Source organism: Rhinopithecus bieti, unplaced genomic scaffold (assembly GCF_001698545.2).
Source record: "Rhinopithecus bieti isolate Rb0 unplaced genomic scaffold, ASM169854v2 scaffold_1304, whole genome shotgun sequence".
In the NCBI taxonomy this organism is placed as follows: domain Eukaryota; kingdom Metazoa; phylum Chordata; class Mammalia; order Primates; family Cercopithecidae; genus Rhinopithecus; species Rhinopithecus bieti.
Window position 1 is genome coordinate 282,861 of NW_016803307.1, and position 16,581 is coordinate 299,441.

A 16,581-nucleotide genomic window follows, 5' to 3' on the forward strand; every position below is an offset into this window, starting at 1 on the left:
TTTGTGCTCTCAACAATCCCAAGAACTAGCTCCATCGTTTCACAGATGAGAAAGCCAACACTAACAAGGGTTAAGTAATTTTCCAAGTCTACAGAGAGAGAAAAGAGTAGAGCCAAGATTCAAAACTGATATTTACTTCCAAACTAGACCTTTCAGCCACTACCTACTCTAAGCCTCGCCAGGAAAAAATCCCAGTCCTCATCAACACTCCCCTAGAGAACAAGAGGGCCTGAAGCCCACAGATAGAGCATCCCAGGCAGCCCACACTCTATTCTTCCTTCCATCCTTCTTTCTTTCTTAAACTCCTACACCTGATTGAATAAGAAAGGAAGACTGACAATACTGTTTTGGTGACTAAGGTAATTATTTTTTCATTAAAAATAGAACTTTTGGGAGACCCACTCCTGGGCAACCTCCATTCTCAGCATGAGGAAGCTTCCTCTCTCTTCTTCTTCTTCTTTTTTTTTTTTTTTTTTTTTTTTGGCCTATTAAACTTTCCACTCCTAAACCCATCCCCAATAGAATTAAAAAATAATAATAACTTTTTATTTTATTACCAACTAAATTTATATACATCATAGAAAATTTGGAAAATACAAAGAGAAAAATTTAAATTATCTGTAAAACCACAACCCAAATATACCACAGTTAACATTAAGATATATTTCTGGCTGGGTGCAGTGGCTCAGGCCTGTAATGCCAGCACTTTGGGAGGCTGAGGCCGGCAGATCACGAAGTCAGGAGATCGAGACCCTCCTGGCCAACATGGTGAGACCCCATCTCTACTAAAAATACAAAAATTAGCTGGGCATGGTGGTGTGCACCTGTAATCCCAGCTACTCGGGAGGCTGAGGCAGGAGAATAGCTTGAACCCAGGACGCGGAGGTTGCAGTGAGCCGAGATCAGGCCACTGCACTCCAGCCTGGTGAATTAGCACATTTTTGGAAATGTCTCTAGTTATCATGTATTACTACTACAATATTATAGTGTACATAATGATTGGTGTATTTCCAAAAACAATAGATATTTTATCAAGAGCTTCTGTTGACACACTATAGCAAGTAAGAAGCATAGGTTATTCATGGACATAGAATTACAGTGCTTCACTGATTTAAAGACCCAAAAGTAAAGCCATCTTATATAGTAATACTTGATTGCAGGAACAGAAACTGACTTGAGAATAAATAATAACAATACTGTATACTATAAGGCACAAGAATATCTCATGGTACTCAGCCAGGCTTCATGAGGGCTACAACCAGAAACTAGAAAGTCATCATCAACCAGTTCCTCTGTTAGATCCCATGAACTCTTATCTTTTTCTTTCTTTGTATATCTGCTTTCGTCTTATTTTCCTTAAAAACTGTTTTCTTTGTGCAAGTGGGAAAAGATACCTGCACCTCTAGTCCAAAATGTTCATGTCTCTCAATCCCAGGCATGCATACAAACTGACTTGCTTTCTCTGAATTTCCAATGCTAAATTCCCAGAGGAAAAACTCCAATTTGCCCGGCATGAGTCAGGTGTCCATCATGATCCAATCTGCAAAGGGTAGTGGGAGATTAGAGGGGGCGGTGGGTGAGGAAGGGAGGAGGAGACCCAGCAGAGTCACATATTCTCAACAAAAGGGAGTTGAGGAGGCATCATTAAAAGGGTCTACTAAAAAGGGGGAAAACAAAACAAACCAAAATATAACTAAAAAATGTTTATATTTCCCTGGATTTTATCCCAATCTCTTTTCTATTCTTATATTTAATAATATTTCCTTCTAGACTTTTCTATATATAGTATTTTTTGTTGTGATAATGATGTATACACTTTATACCTTAATCTAAGAATTCTTCGTATTACTGTAAAGTCTTGAAAAACATTTTAAATCAGTAAAGCACCAATACCATTCCCACTTCATTGGAAACTCAGATTATTTCCCATGATTTCAAATAAATCTGAGATCACCACCTTTGTGTGCAGAAAGCTATTTCTCTATTTTGAGTTACTTCATTAAAACTGTCTTCCAGCGCCGCCCTCCTGCCTCGTGGCGCGGGGTCTCGTGGGCCCTGCTCCCGCCCTCCGCTGGCCTGGCCCAGACGGGAAGCGGTGACGCAACCCCTGGGCCTGGCGCGGGGGTCGGGCACTGGGGCCCAGTGGGACATGGTCAGGAAGCCTGAGAAGCACAAGTCGGACAAACACCTCTACGAGGAGTATGTAGAGAAGCCCTTGAAGCTGGTCCTCAAAGTAGGAGGGAACGAAGTCACCAAACTCTCCATGGGCAGGTCGGGACACGACTCCAGCCTCTTCGAAGTCAAAAACGATCATGACAAACACAAGGACAGAAAGCGGAGAAAGAGAAAGGAGAGAAGCAGGTTCCAGGGGAAGAAAAGGGCAGAAAACGGAGAGAGTTAAGGAGGATAAAAAGAAGCGAGATCGAGACCGGGTGGAGAATGAGGCGGAAAAAGACCTCCAGTGTCACATCCCTGTGAGATTAGACTTGTCTCCTGAGAAGCCTCTCACAAGCTCTTTAGCCAAACAAGAAGAAGTAGAACAGACACCTCTTCAAGAAGCTTTGAATCAACTGATGAGAGACAATTGCAGAGAAAAGATCCAAGTGCTTTCTTTTCATTTCCTGTTACTGATTGTATTGCTCCTGGCTACTCCATGATCATTAAACACCCAATGGATTTTAGTACCATGAAAGAAAAGATCAAGAACAATGACTACCAGCCCAGAGATGAACTAAAGGATAACTTCAAACTAATGTGTACTAATGCCATGACTTATAATAAACCAGAGACCATTTATTATAAAGCTGCAAATAAGCTGTTGGGCTCAGGGATGACAATTCTTAGCCAGGAAAGAATTCAGAGCCTGAAGCAGAGCATAGACTTCATGGCTGACTTGTAGAAAACTCGAAAACAGAATGATAGAACAGACACCTACCTCACAGAGTGGGGAGGAGGGAGGCTGCTGACTGAGAGAGAGAGAGAACTCTGGAGATGCCAAAGCACATGCCATCAAGAGTCCCAGCAAACAAAATAAAAAGAAAAATAACATATGCTTGAAGATAAGTTTAAAAGCAATAATTTAGAGAGAGAGCAGGAGCAGCTTGACCGCATCGTGAAGGAATCTGGAAGAAAACTGACCAGGCGGCTTGTGAACAGTCAGTGTGAATTTGAAAGAAGAAAACCAGATGGAACAACGATGTTGGGACTTCTCCATCCTGTGGATCCCATTGTAGGAAAGCCAGGCTACTGCCCCGGTGAGACTGGGAATGACAAATGGAAGACTTCAGTCTGGAGTGAATACTTTGCAGGGGTTCAAAGAGCATCAAAAGAACAAAGTCACTCCAGTGTTATCTTTGAATTACGGGCCCTACAGTTCTTAGGCACCGCATTATGACTCCACATTTGCGAATATCAGTAAGGATGATTCTGATTTAGTCTATTCAACCTATGGGGGAGACTCTGATCTTCCAAGCGATTTCAGCATCCATGAGTTTTTGGCCATGTGCCAAGATGGCAGATAGTTTACTGGATGTTTTAACAAACGGAGGACATTCCAGGACCCTACAAGAGTTGGAGATGTCATTGCCTGAAGATGGAAGGCCACACTAGGACACTTGACACAGCAAAAGAAATGGAGATTATAGAAGTAGAGCCACCAGGAGGTTTGGACTCCAATACTCAAGACAGGCTCATAGCGCTGAAAGCAGTAACAAACTTTGGCATTCTAACTGAAGTTTTTGACTCTGAAGAAGCTGAAATATTCCAGAGGAAACTTGATGAGACCACGAGAGTGCTCAGGGAACCCCAGGAAGCCCAGAATGAATGTTTGAGCACCAGACCCCCTCCCAACATGATCTGTCTCTTGGGTCCCTCATACAGAGAAATGCATCCTGCTGAACAAGTGACCAGTAATCTTAAAGAATTTGCACAGCAAGGAACTCCAGGTGACATTGTAAGCACCTATGGAGTTCAGAAAGCAGTGGGGATTTCCATTCTTTCCCCTGTCATGGAAAACAACTTTGTGGATTTGACAGAATATATTGAAGAACCTAAAAAGATGGATGTTGCTGACTGTGGACCTGGTGGAAGTTGAGGCCGCCTGGTATTTGATTATATATTATGTACATACTCTTTCATTCTTAACTTAGAAATGCTTTTCAGAAGATATTAAATATTTGTAAATTGTGTTTTTAATTAAACTTTGGAACAGTGAATTTGAATGTTCCAGAGGCTGGACTTGTATTAGGTAACAAAGCTGGACCTGGGACTCATACAAAAAAAAAAAAAAAACTGACTTACAGATGCTGAATTTTACCAGAATGAAGATAACAAAAATTGTCCAAGTTCTTGATAGATACTGCTAAATTTCTTTCCAAAAGAGTTGCATGAATGTGTCTTTCACATATCCTCATCAGCATGATATTATTGTATTTAAAAATTTGCCATAGTTAATAATAATTTATTGTTGAAATAACTAAAACAGTAGAATTGGAATGTTCTTAACACAAAGAAGTAGTAAATGTTTAAGGTGTTGGATATTGCAATTACCCTGATTTGATCATTACACATTGTATGCTTGTATCAAAATATCACATGTATCCCATAAATAATAAATATGTGCAACTACTATGTATCTATAAAAACTAAAGATCACTTTTTTAAGTTGCTATACTGGAAATTTAAGATAGAAGTAACATTCACTGGCTTTTATTTTTTTTAGACAGAGGCTCACTCTGTCACCAGGCTGAAGTGCAATGGTGCAATCTTGGCTCACTGCAACTCTACCTCCTGGGCTTAAGCAATTCTCATGCCTCAGCCTCCTGAGTATCTGGGATTAGAGGTGTGTGCCCCCACACCTGGCTAGTTTTTGTACTTTTAGTAGAGATGGGGTTTCGCCATGTTGGCCGGGCTGGTCTCGAACTTCTGGCCTCAGTGCTCCATCCGCCTCAGCCTCCCAAAGTGCTAGGATTACAGGCATGAGCCACGGTGCCAGACTTTAATGGCATTGTTAAAGCAACATCAGTATAAACATGGTTTCTTCTATGTAACTGTTGAGGCTTAATCACCACACATTGGCCAATTACCATTAAACCTCCTTTAGCAGCCAGGACTAAACATGCCATTCTTCCTTGGTACTACCATTCATTCATCCGACAAACATTAGTTGACCACCTGTTAGCTGCCAAGCACTGTTTGAAACTTAGAAATAGAAATATATAGCTATATGGTCCCTGTTCCTAAAGGTACTGTTACATGAAGGATGGCAGCCCTCATGGAAGTAGACACAGTAGAGAAGAATCACTGCATCCCACTCAGGGCTTCCCTGCATAGCCCTGGAACTCCCTCAGTGATATACACCCAACAGGTCCTCAGGTCAGCTCTGGTCCTTCAGAAAGTTCCAAGGAATGAGGGAGGGTAGCACTCTGAACACATTTCAACCACAAATCTCAGGCCTCCCTACCACTTCGTTTTTCCTGCTTAATGAAAAAAGAATGCCTAAAAATGCATTATAAGAATGGATGAGGCTGGGCGCAGTGGTTCATGCTTGTGATCCCAGCACTTTGGGAGGCAGAGGTGGGCGGATCAATTGAGGCCAGGAGTTCAAGACCACTGACCAACAGGGTGAAACTCCGCCTCTAATAAAAATACAAAATAATAGCCAGGTGTGTGTGGCGGACATCCATAATCCCAGCTACTTGGGAGGCTGAGGCAGGAGACTTGCCTGAACCTGGAAGGCAGAGGTTGCAGTGAACCAAGATCATGCCACTGCACTCCAGCCTGGGCAACAGAGTGAGACTCCGTCTCAAGAAAAAGAAAAAGAAAAAAAAAAGAAGAAGGGATGAGATGTTCCTTTGGAATTTATTCAAACGTATCAAAGTTTTTTAAACCCAACTATAACATCTGGAGCAGACAAAATCTACACTCAGTAGTAGATTCTTATGATCTCTCTCTCCCTCCTTCCCTCCCTCTCACTGACTACAGTTTACTAATATAAATGTTGCTCCCAATTTGAGAAGTTCATTGAGGCATAATTTAGAATTAATAAGCTCAGGCAATAGCATACAATTAATGTACTTCCCAAGTTAGGCAGGAGTTTAATGTCACCTCATAAAACCAAGTATTTGTGATTATCAAAGTACCAGCTGTGAACTGATCAGGAACACAATAGGAATTTTGTTAATTATCATTACCCAGAGGAAAACAATTAGTTTCTTTGTAGGGAAAATGAAAACAAATGTTGCTATTTTCATTTTAATTTCAACCACTGAGGTTGATAAAACTCAGAATTGGTCTACCAGTTTTGGTCGTCCTATTTCTAAATATTATAAACTCATTAATGCATTAGCAGATTGCATGTTAATCTTCAAGTCCATAAATTAATTGGAACACTAGTCACTGGGTAATTGGTACATTGTTTTAGGGGCATAAAGTAACTGCCAAACCCCAAGGTAAAAAGGGCGACTGAAACACCTTTGGAGAAAATGATGTAATCTAGCTTTCTTAAGACTTCAAAGGTTCATCAAAGTCTTCTTTAACACATTATCCTTTCCTTTAAGCATGGCAAATAGACTTTCCTTCTCCCCCACACCTTGCAGATAAATCTCAAAATCATCAGATCAGAGTAACAGGGAGTATTTCTTGGCCTCACTGAACAACTTGAGTTCAATTGCAGCCTTCTCTTCTCTAGAGCCATCAGGCATGAGGACCCACCGTCCACTTGGGTTAGGAACCACACCGTCCACAGGGAATGTTACGTTTTGTTTGGAACAGAGTATGATACTTCTGAAATATCGAAGACAGTGCTAGGTCATTTGGGTAGCTCAAAAATGCAATAAGGGCTGGGCACAGTGGCTCACACCCTTAATCTCAGCACTTTGGGAGGCTGAGGCAGGAGGATCTCTTGAGCTCAGGAGTTCAAGATGAGCCTAGACAACATAGCAAGACCCTGTCTCCACAAGAAATGTTTTAAAATTAAAAAAAAAATGAGCCAGGCATGATGGTGTGCATCTATAGTCCTGGCTACTTGGGAGGTGGAGGTTGGGAGAGCCCTTGAGCCCAAGGTGTCAGGGCTGCAGTGAGCTATGACTACATCACTGCAATCCAGCCTGTGTGACACAGCAAGACTCTGTCTCTAAAAAAGAAAAACAAACAAGCTAGAAGATGTCGAATGATTTATTGTTTTTAAATTTTTGGAGCTTTTAGGAAGCCTACAGATTACAAAGTGCAGGCAGACACAAGCATTAAAAAACAAGAATATCAGGAATTCTGACCCCAGGGAAAGATAAGCAGTCACATCCTTTGCGCTAGGACGTAGAACTCAAGCCTAAACCTACAAATCTTGATTTTACAAATCCATCTCATGTCATTTTCATGCCATTAGTTAAAGACATTTATGTGTCACTAAACGTCTTCCAACAGATCAGCTTTACCGCATAGGTTCCAGTAAGAGGTTGGAAGAGAAAAGTATTTGAGTCCAATGTCTATATTTACGGCTTTAGGCGTTTAGTTACATTCTTTGGGCCTCAGTTTCCTATCAGAAAAATGCAGATAAGAATAGCAACTTTGCCACAGTACTGTTTGAGGGATGAAGTGCAAAAAATGATCACTATACATCAGTATTCTCTTTGTGGAAGCTGCCATTCTCTAATTACTTTAGGTTGTCAGTAGATGAACAAACCTGAACAACAAACCAATAGCCAAGGGTCCATGGAGAGAAATTATTGTTGCAATTGAGTGAAACAAGTTAGTGGTGTGATATATGTAATGACTGGCATCATTGCCATTGTGCTGCATACTAATTAGGTATAAATAATAAGCCACGGATATAAATGTCTGTAATTAGTATTGCTTTTACAGGAAAGTTCAATTTTTCATTTTTCTCTTCTCATTTTGTCCATTCTTCATATCTGTAATCAGCATCAATATCAGCAATTTTTCAAAATACAGCTTCACTGTAATCACTCATAGGAACAATCACCCATATTAAAAGATAGAGCCCCTTGCCCTTGAACCAAGATGTTCTTACTTCAGTGCTAGGTGTTTCAATTCATGGTTCAGCCAGGAACCTTCTCCACTGGGGTTTGCAGTACTAGAGGCAGTAAAACATTTGGACCATGAGGTCACTTCTTCTCCTTTGAAGGCAATGGAGGACTGTTCACAGCATAAAGTAAAAGAGGAAGAAAGTCAATATCTGCGGAGGCACCCCCAGGTATACGGCACTGCTAGATGCTTTTCAATTTTGTATCTACATCTCCTACCATCCTCATAAGGTAACTATGACATTATCCCCCTCTTACATGTGAGCAAGTTATACCTAACAAATGTCAAATAACTTATCTAAGTCCACAGCTAGAAAGGGCAACACAAGAGTTTGAATTGAGATCTGCTCCACATAAAATCCTAGCCTGCTGTATTAGCAAGTGAGTCCGAGCAAAAGCCCTGAACTCAAAAGTATGTGGGTGTGTGGCCCAGGAGGGCAGAACCCAGGGAGAGAGAGCTCTGAAACCTAGGAAGTGAGAGCTTTGAAAGAGATGAAGAGGATCAAGGAGTAATCAAGGAAAGGGGAGAGGGGCAATTAAGTCAGTTCATGATCACTTTCACTATAAAAGTTTCGCTCTGGGAAAGGCAATGGGTGAGTTCAAGGTATATCAGCTGGGCTTTAATAGTGGAAGCAGAGCCACTATGAGCATTATGATAAATCCATAAAGTATTTACCATAGGAATTAGAGTTTACACAATTGTGGGAAAAGCAAGGAAAGGAAAGGTCTGGAAGAGGGAGTCAGAGGATGGAAAAGTCAGGAAGCACTGACTCGGGTTGGCAAGACAACGCTTTCAGAGAGACTTAAGAAGTGAAGCACAGCCCACCTGTGAAGCAGGGCTGCGAGCAGGAGCTCAGGGAGACCTCAGGAGAGCTTTTGTCTTTGGCAGCTACTGCCTCTGTGGGTCTGAAATCAAGCATCCGGTGGTGGGCCTGTAGTCTGGTCAGCAGGTCCTGTAGTCTGGATGATGAGAGGACCACCATGTGGAGGACAGTGAGGATAAACTGGGACTCACCAGGTACCTCCGCATCTATTCATCTCTGTATCTGGTGTACTTCCAATAGTGTATTTCCACTAAAGTTCCTCTCCTGACTTATGCTACAGGAAAGGGGTTCTCCTACTGTATTTCCAAGCTTAATCAGGCTGTCAATAGGTACAATTCAAGACAAAGAGTGATGCAGGAAAATCAGTTAGGAAGCTATGTTATAAAAGTCCATGCACGATGTGACTAGTAGAGAGAGAAAAAATGATTTAAGAAACAGGAAAAAAAATGCAAGTAGATTTGGCAATTCACTAAACAAATATAAAGAATTTATTTTTACGGTTAACTGTAGCTAAAATTAGAAATATCTCTATTGATAGATAAATTATAATTGGCAACAATGATTTACATAAACATACTAATAGTCCAATTCTAGCATTACCAAAGGATTTTAAACCTTTGATAATATTTCCCATTGGGGAAACCCTTGCCTCTTGCAGCACATTGAACAGAAAAAGCCACTATTAAACTATAGTTTTTAAAATTTCAAATACGAAAATATTTTTTCATATGAAATGCTATCAAAACTTTATAAAAGTAAGAAAATTTCTCAGAGGTGATACATGATACTACTCACCTACAACAGGTTTTCTTGTGAGTGTAAAATATTATGCTAGATTTTTAGCAGTGAAGATTCTTCTTGTGTTTGGAGGATTGAAGACCTATGACTCCAACAGACAAAAGAGTAAGATGTGCTTGGAATGCTTGCCTTCCAGAATATTTGAAGCAATTAAGCAATCTTGCTCCTATTTCCTCTAACTACTGAAAAATCAAATCTCATAAGAATCCCTGTTGATCCCCAAATCCATCCAACACAACTTATTGAGGCTTCCCTAGCTGACCCACAAAGTAAATAAGCCTTGAATGATACAAAAGAAAAGGGTCTTCTCCAGCTTTCTTAGGAAACAGAAAAACCAACAGCTTTTCAGGTAAATCCCGTGTGAGCATCAAAATATTTCTCTTCTAAGTGACACCAGAGGCATAACGTAAGGATCACTGGATTGAGAGTTTAGATGTCCAATGTTTCTTGTTTCGTCTCTGATACTAATTAGTTACTTCTTCTCACTGAGAATCTACTTTTTGTCATTAAAATGAGTGAACTAGGCCATATAATCTTTACCTTTTTTTCTTTTGTTATCTAAAATCTTTTTTGTTTTGTTTTGTTTTGTTTTGTTTTGTTTTGTTTTGAGACAGAGTCTCACATCGTTGCCCAGGCTGGAGTGCAGTGGGTGCTCTCGGCTCACTACAACCTCCGCCTCCCAGGTTCAAGCAATTCTCCTACCTCAGCCTCCCTAGTAGCTGGGATTACAGGCACCCGCTACCACACCCAGCTAATTATTTTTGTATTTTTAGTAGAGACAGGCTTTTGTCACTAAATCTAATAATGACCAAACAGTAATAGGCTCTATAAATTCCATCCACTCTCTGAGCAAAACATAATGCAGAAAGTTCTTGAAATCTTTGTCTACTGCTAGTCTGTCTACCAAGCACATCCCTTAAAGTCTCCATATGGAATCATATTTTGGTTTAAAGTTGGACAGTTTCCTTTAGCCAGTCGTACTTTCTGGTCAGACATTTTACCAAGATCCCAAGACTCCTAACCATAAGCAACATTTCCTTTCATCTGTGGGTCCTCAGTAGTTACCTGCTTTTCTTGTAACATACCCTGTTTCACTTGAATGCCAGTAATAACCTTCTCAGATAGATACTAGGGGGGACATTATAGACATTTTCTAACAGAAGTTTCTGAGGGCCAAGGAAATTAAATGGTCAACCAATACCATTTGGATGTTTGTTAATATCAAGTCATCATGCCTCCAGACTCATAATCTTATGTTCCTTTTCTTATAATTTGCTGAAGGGATTTTTAGATTATAACGTCTATCGGGGGCAACCGTTTTGAAGGTTACAAACATTATATAAGATAATTAAAAACAAGATTCATAACACAGAGGTGCTTCATTTGTGTTCTCTGAAGCAAGCTATTGGCCAGTGTGAACCCACTGACCACATGGTCAGTTTGCATCAGTGAAAACAGAACTACGTCACTACACCTTGTCCAGAACTGCTATTGTGCAAGTTAACCAAATGTATGTAGTTCTATGTCCTGCACAGATGCAGGACTTTTCTTCTGGGGACTCCCAGCCAGCAACACCCTGCCTGGGCCTCGCTCTGCCACATTGGCATGCCCCAGCTTGCCTGTGTCATAGCTTGTAACCCCATTTGGTGATTCCTGAGCTTGTACTGCACCCAAGAAGAATGAGGATACACTGGACATTGAAGGGTGAGGAGGGCAGAGAATAATTTTATTGAGCAACAGAACAGCTCTCGGTGGAAAGGGGAAGCAGTGGATGATTACCTTATCCAAAGGCGGGAAAGTCCCCCATGTGGCTGGGTTGCAGGCTTTAAACCTTCCACTTGAAGGTAGGGTTTCACCGGGTACCCACTCCTATCTGCCTAGGCATTTGGCTTCCTCCTGTCTCTATCAGCACTAGAGAGAACAAATATAAGTGTCTTCACCAGTCAACCAAGCACTTTTAATTAGTTAGGTGAGCATGTTGTAAAACAACAGAAAATGAAGACTGTAGTGAACCAGATACTACCTACCCTTACTCAGCTCCAGCAGACTGTTGCCGTATGGGAATGCAGGCCCAGGATTTCCAGATCTTCCCGTTTTTCCAGAAAAACTAGTTTCATCTGTGAAATCTCTTGATTGTTAAATGTTGGAAACTGATTCAATTTTTTATTCTGTACAGGTTAAAAAACAGGCCGGGAGCGGTGGCTCAAGCCTGAAATCCCAGCACTTTGGGAGGCCGAGACAGGCAGATCACGAGGTCAGGAGATCGAGACCATCCTGGCTAACACAGTGAAACCCCGTCTCTACCAAAAAATACAAAAAATTAGCCAGGCGAGGTGGCGGGCGCCTGTAGTCCCAGCTACTCGGGAGGCTGAGGCAGGAGAATGGCGTGAACCCGGGAGGCGGAGCTTGCAGTGAGCTGAGATCCGGCCACTGCACTACAGCCTGGGCGACAGAGCGAGACTCCGTCTCAAAAAAAAAAAAAAAAAAAAAAAAAAAAAAAAAAAAAAAAAAAACAAACAAAAACAATACACCACTAGCCATGGCTGTAGGTCAGAGTAGGCCAGCAGATCACCAATATACAGTTTCTACTAAATACCACTGTTAATACAAGAAAAATATTTGCCTTATTGGTTTACAAGTTCCAGAAGAGTGGAACCAAAACTAAGTTCTAAGTAATTAGCGTCAGGTAAAATAAGGCTATAGCACAATTATCATGGAGAGGATGAAGACCAAAGTCCTGAGTAAAGTATTTGCCTAGATTTCCATCCTTCACGCCTGTGATCCAGCCATATGCAATCACTTGTTCTTGAGTAAGTCATACACTCTGTCACTTCCAGGTCTTTGCACATGCAGGCCCTGGTGCCTAGATAACCTCCATACCTTCCTTTTGCTTTTATCAATCACCTTATCTTCATGCTCCAGATCCCAGGTCAAGTCTCTCTGTTTCAGCTAACAGAGAGCAACTCCATACCCTATCTGATGCTTTTGCAGTGCAAAGGTCTATGCTTTATCATTCACACAGTACTATTCTTGTCTGTTTTCTTGTATTTCTTCATGATGAATCCAGAAGCAACTTAAATGCAAAATCCCTCTTTTATTAGTATTTGTAATCTTAACTTCTAAAACATTGTATGGAACATAGTTAGTGAACAATATTTTTTAAATGAATATATGTGAAATCATGTAATAAAGATATATTTTATAACCTTTCAGATAATTAATTTGAAAGATAAAATATTATTTCAAGTAGAAAATGAGTAGCATTTCTATTTTCAGGTTACAGAACTTCCTGAGAATAGTTTATATTTATTTTTAAAATTATAAGCAAAAGGCAGGTCCTTTCCATTTCTTCCTGACTTAAAAGTAGATATGATGGCTGGATTGATGGCAGCCATGTTGTAATCACAAGGAAAAGGCTTAGAGAATTAACACAAATGTCAGACCTGACATAGTTAAGTCATTAAGCCAACTCCACCATCCAATAATGTCCAGGATTCGTTTTGATAAAATTAACTGTTTTTTTTTTTAAATTCTAAGCTAAGATACTTTAAAGAGGGGCAGTATCTACTCAAGAAAAAAGCATCATTCTAGCAGGAAAGATTTATTCTGGTAAAGGGAAATAAAAAATAATTATAGCATATGTGAATTAATGAATCTTCTTAGAAGAAAAAAGCTGAGCTACATGAATTAAATTACTATTATTTACTATCTCTTCCAAACAAATGCACATACATACAAAGTTACTCACTAAATTGAAAGGATATTTTATTTCGGCAGAAAATAAGTAGCATTTAGAAACCAGGGTATTTGTACATAAAGCAAAGAATGGGCTATACAGTACAAAAAAACAAGAAGGGAAAAATCTACACAATTACATTAACCATTTTTTTTCCAGTGGAACATAATGAATGCAAACATCTCCTTGGTTTCTTTCATGCCATTACCTGTGAGGTTTTTAAAAATACACTTAAAGTGAACATTAGGACATTTTTAATATGCCAATGACTTCATTTTATTAATACTGCTTCCAAGTTATACAATCCCTAACGCAAGTTTCAGTTAGTATTTGCACATGAAAGACAACCTAAATGGAGTTATGTTTTCTTTGTTCTTTTGAAAACAACTTTGTTAAACCGACTAAGGCACTGGTTTCTATTATTTTTCAATAATAGAAAATATAAATCTCAAAATATTAAAGTGTCTTTCTAGCAAAGTCCATAGGGTGAGTAAAAAGCATTATTCAAAGAGTCTGAATAAGGGAGGACATCGTCACTGACTCCATCTTCTGTCTCAGAGTCACCTCAGTCTTGAAATACTGGGTCAGTATCCTCAGAAGTCGAAGGACGTGTCAGGATAATCTGAGGCACCTTTGAGATAATCAGAGGCTGTCGACAAATGAGATGGAGGGATTTTCGAAAGTAAGGAGGCTAGTGGAAAAATAAGCCAAATGCCAGGAATTGCCATAGAATATGAGTAATCAAGTCAATGTAGTTACAGACAAAGCTGTGACAAAAGCATGGATAAAACAAAGTGGCAAATGTTTTAAGCGGCGGCGTGAAAAAAATGGATGCAATGAATCCAATTAGGGCTAGTAAGCCAATAAAACAGTGTTAAACACTTTAAGAGTGTCAGTCTAACTTTGATATTTTATTACCAACATATGACATGTGCATCATCTGTGCATCAGATGATACTAAGTGCTGGGGCTCACCTGTACATTAAAAGGCCTCGTAACAATTTGCATAGATTTTGGTACACTGTACAGGAGTCTAAAAACATTTTTTTTCTTTCAGACTATACTCTTTAACAGTCACTAAAGCAAAATGATTTAATCAGAATCCCAAATGCTAACACATGAGTGTGTTGTTTGCAAGCAGCATTTAGCAAGGCAGATTTCACCAAAGTGAAATCCTCATTAGTTTTGTATTATGAAATACAGACAAGAACCAGAAAAGGTCAGAGGACAGATATTCAAATCTTTGCCAAAAAGCCTCTTCAAGTTTAGCTATTCTATGGCCGCTATATACTGCCGGGACTCACTGTAAAGAAGAAATCTTTAGATTTTTTCTAGAAATCTAAAGAGATCCCCGTTCTGGACAGGGATCGTCCAGAATGCCAGATTAACATAACATTTTAAAACTGCAAAGAGTGGGAAAATAAGGTCACATTGGGAATGCAGTCCCAGCACATTGAGCTTTTACTATCTTGTAGTAAAATGTGCATATGTATGCTCTGTGTGCCTGGCATTTTATTCATAAAAAAAAAGCATGCATAACAGAGATTAGAACCACAGTGGACCTAATCTATGCTATAAAGGAATAAACAGATGAAAACCAATCTGGACAAGAAAATTTAGTGAGTCAGGCTCAGGAAATGAAAGCAAGTGTGTCTTACACTTTCTAACACACAACATGGCCAAATATTTATAGTCAAAGCTCTAGCAATTATTGCTTCTAGCCATTTAGGTCTCTGGTTTTGAAAGAACATTTTAGGATTACTGATTTTCCAGATAGTAGGAGGCAGTGTAGGAGACAATGTTTTCATCATAAAATGTGTAATATTAAACTATAACAAATGTACTTATTTAATCTCTCATTTCTAACTTCAGAAAATCAGAGCCGCCTTCCTATTACTGTGGGTTAAATGAGGCTTTATCACAAACGTAAGTCATTTGGAGTCGATAGCTCCTTGAGTGATATGTATAACTAAAAAGACCTGAGAATCACAGACCTAAATCTCATGTCCGGATAATTGAGAATAAAATCTAAAAAATTGAGTTGCTAAACGTAGATTTACTTCCAAAAGCCTTAGTGATAAACTTCTAGCTTTTTGAATATGTTTTGTGTACACTAGAAAGCCTGCATTTCCTTTCGTCATATCAAAACAATTTGACTGTTCTCTTTCCCGCGTGTTGCTACACTGTGAAAGAGTGTGGGCTGTCCCTTTTCTCAAAGACCATGCTTTTCAAAAAGTGATCCAATGACCCCTTATGCAATCTTTGCTGTGCTACTAGTTAAGCAGCTAAAATATGAAGGCCACACTCCCGACTTGTAAATGAAAATGTTTAATGATAGAGGTCAGCAATCTGCATTTTAACAAAGTTTGAGAACTGGTCCTAGGCAATGTGACCACTCTACTATTTTTAGTTGTGATACTTAATTCGGATACTCCCATTAGGAGACTATCAAAATCTTTAGATAATATTTAATTTTAAAACTTATCCTTTATGTGGGTCCACTGACTTAATTCAGAGGGCTTACTTAATTTAGCTATTTATTGTTACATATATTGCCTTAAAAAGGATAAGGCTTAATTATATACAAAATTCAACATATGAGGCCGGGCATGGTGGCTCATGCCTGTAATCCTAGCACTTTGGGAGGTCGAGGCGGGCAGATCTCTTGAGGTCAGGAGTTCGAAACCAGCCTGGCAAACATGATGAAACCCCATCTCTGCTAAAAATACAAAAAAAAAAAAAAAAAAATTAGCCAGGTATGGTGGTGGGCACCTGTAATCCCAGCTACTTGGGAGGGTAAAGCATGATAACTGCTTGAACCCAGGAAGCTGAGGTTGCAGTGAGCCAAGATCATGCCATTGCACTCCAGCCTAGGCAACAAGAGCAAGACTCCATCTCAAAAAAAAAAAAAGAATTAAGTATATGATAAAGTTGGTATTGCAAATCACTAACGCAAAGATTGGCTTTTATAAATCATGCTGGACAACTGATTAGCCATTTGGAAAAGATAAAATTGAATCAATTCTTCACACCATATACAAGAATAAATTCCAAATGAATCAAAGTGTAAAGAATAAAACTTTACAAGTACTAGGGGATAAAGATGGATGAATTCCTCTATAACAAAAGTCTTTTAACTGTGACTAAAATTTAGATGTAATTAAAGAGTTGAGTGATAAACTTA

General features: G+C 39.5%; 2 long non-coding RNA genes and 1 pseudogene across 2 annotated transcripts in view; 1 reads left to right on the top strand and 2 right to left on the bottom strand.

Annotated features, from left to right (window-relative positions):
• Window positions 1-1,358: 1,358 nt before the first annotated feature.
• LOC108530158 (uncharacterized) lies at window positions 1,359-11,846 on the bottom strand. The gene is made up of 4 exons (XR_001885768.1): window positions 11,689-11,846; window positions 9,659-9,843; window positions 8,027-8,132; window positions 1,359-1,540 (listed from the first exon to the last, which is right to left on the bottom strand). It is a non-coding gene; the product is annotated as an uncharacterized LOC108530158 (long non-coding RNA).
• Window positions 2,150-4,093, top strand: LOC108530147 (bromodomain-containing protein 7-like; annotated as a pseudogene).
• A 1,555-nt stretch (window positions 11,847-13,401) lies between the features above and the next one.
• The window catches only part of LOC108530166 (uncharacterized), a 76,136-nt gene continuing 72,956 nt past the window's right edge, over window positions 13,402-16,581 (bottom strand). Inside the window, exons 3-4 of the long non-coding RNA XR_001885772.1 lie at window positions 16,218-16,292; window positions 13,402-16,116 (exon numbers count right to left, since the gene is read on the bottom strand). This is a non-coding gene — a long non-coding RNA (uncharacterized LOC108530166). The remainder of the gene's footprint in view (window positions 16,117-16,217; window positions 16,293-16,581) is intronic.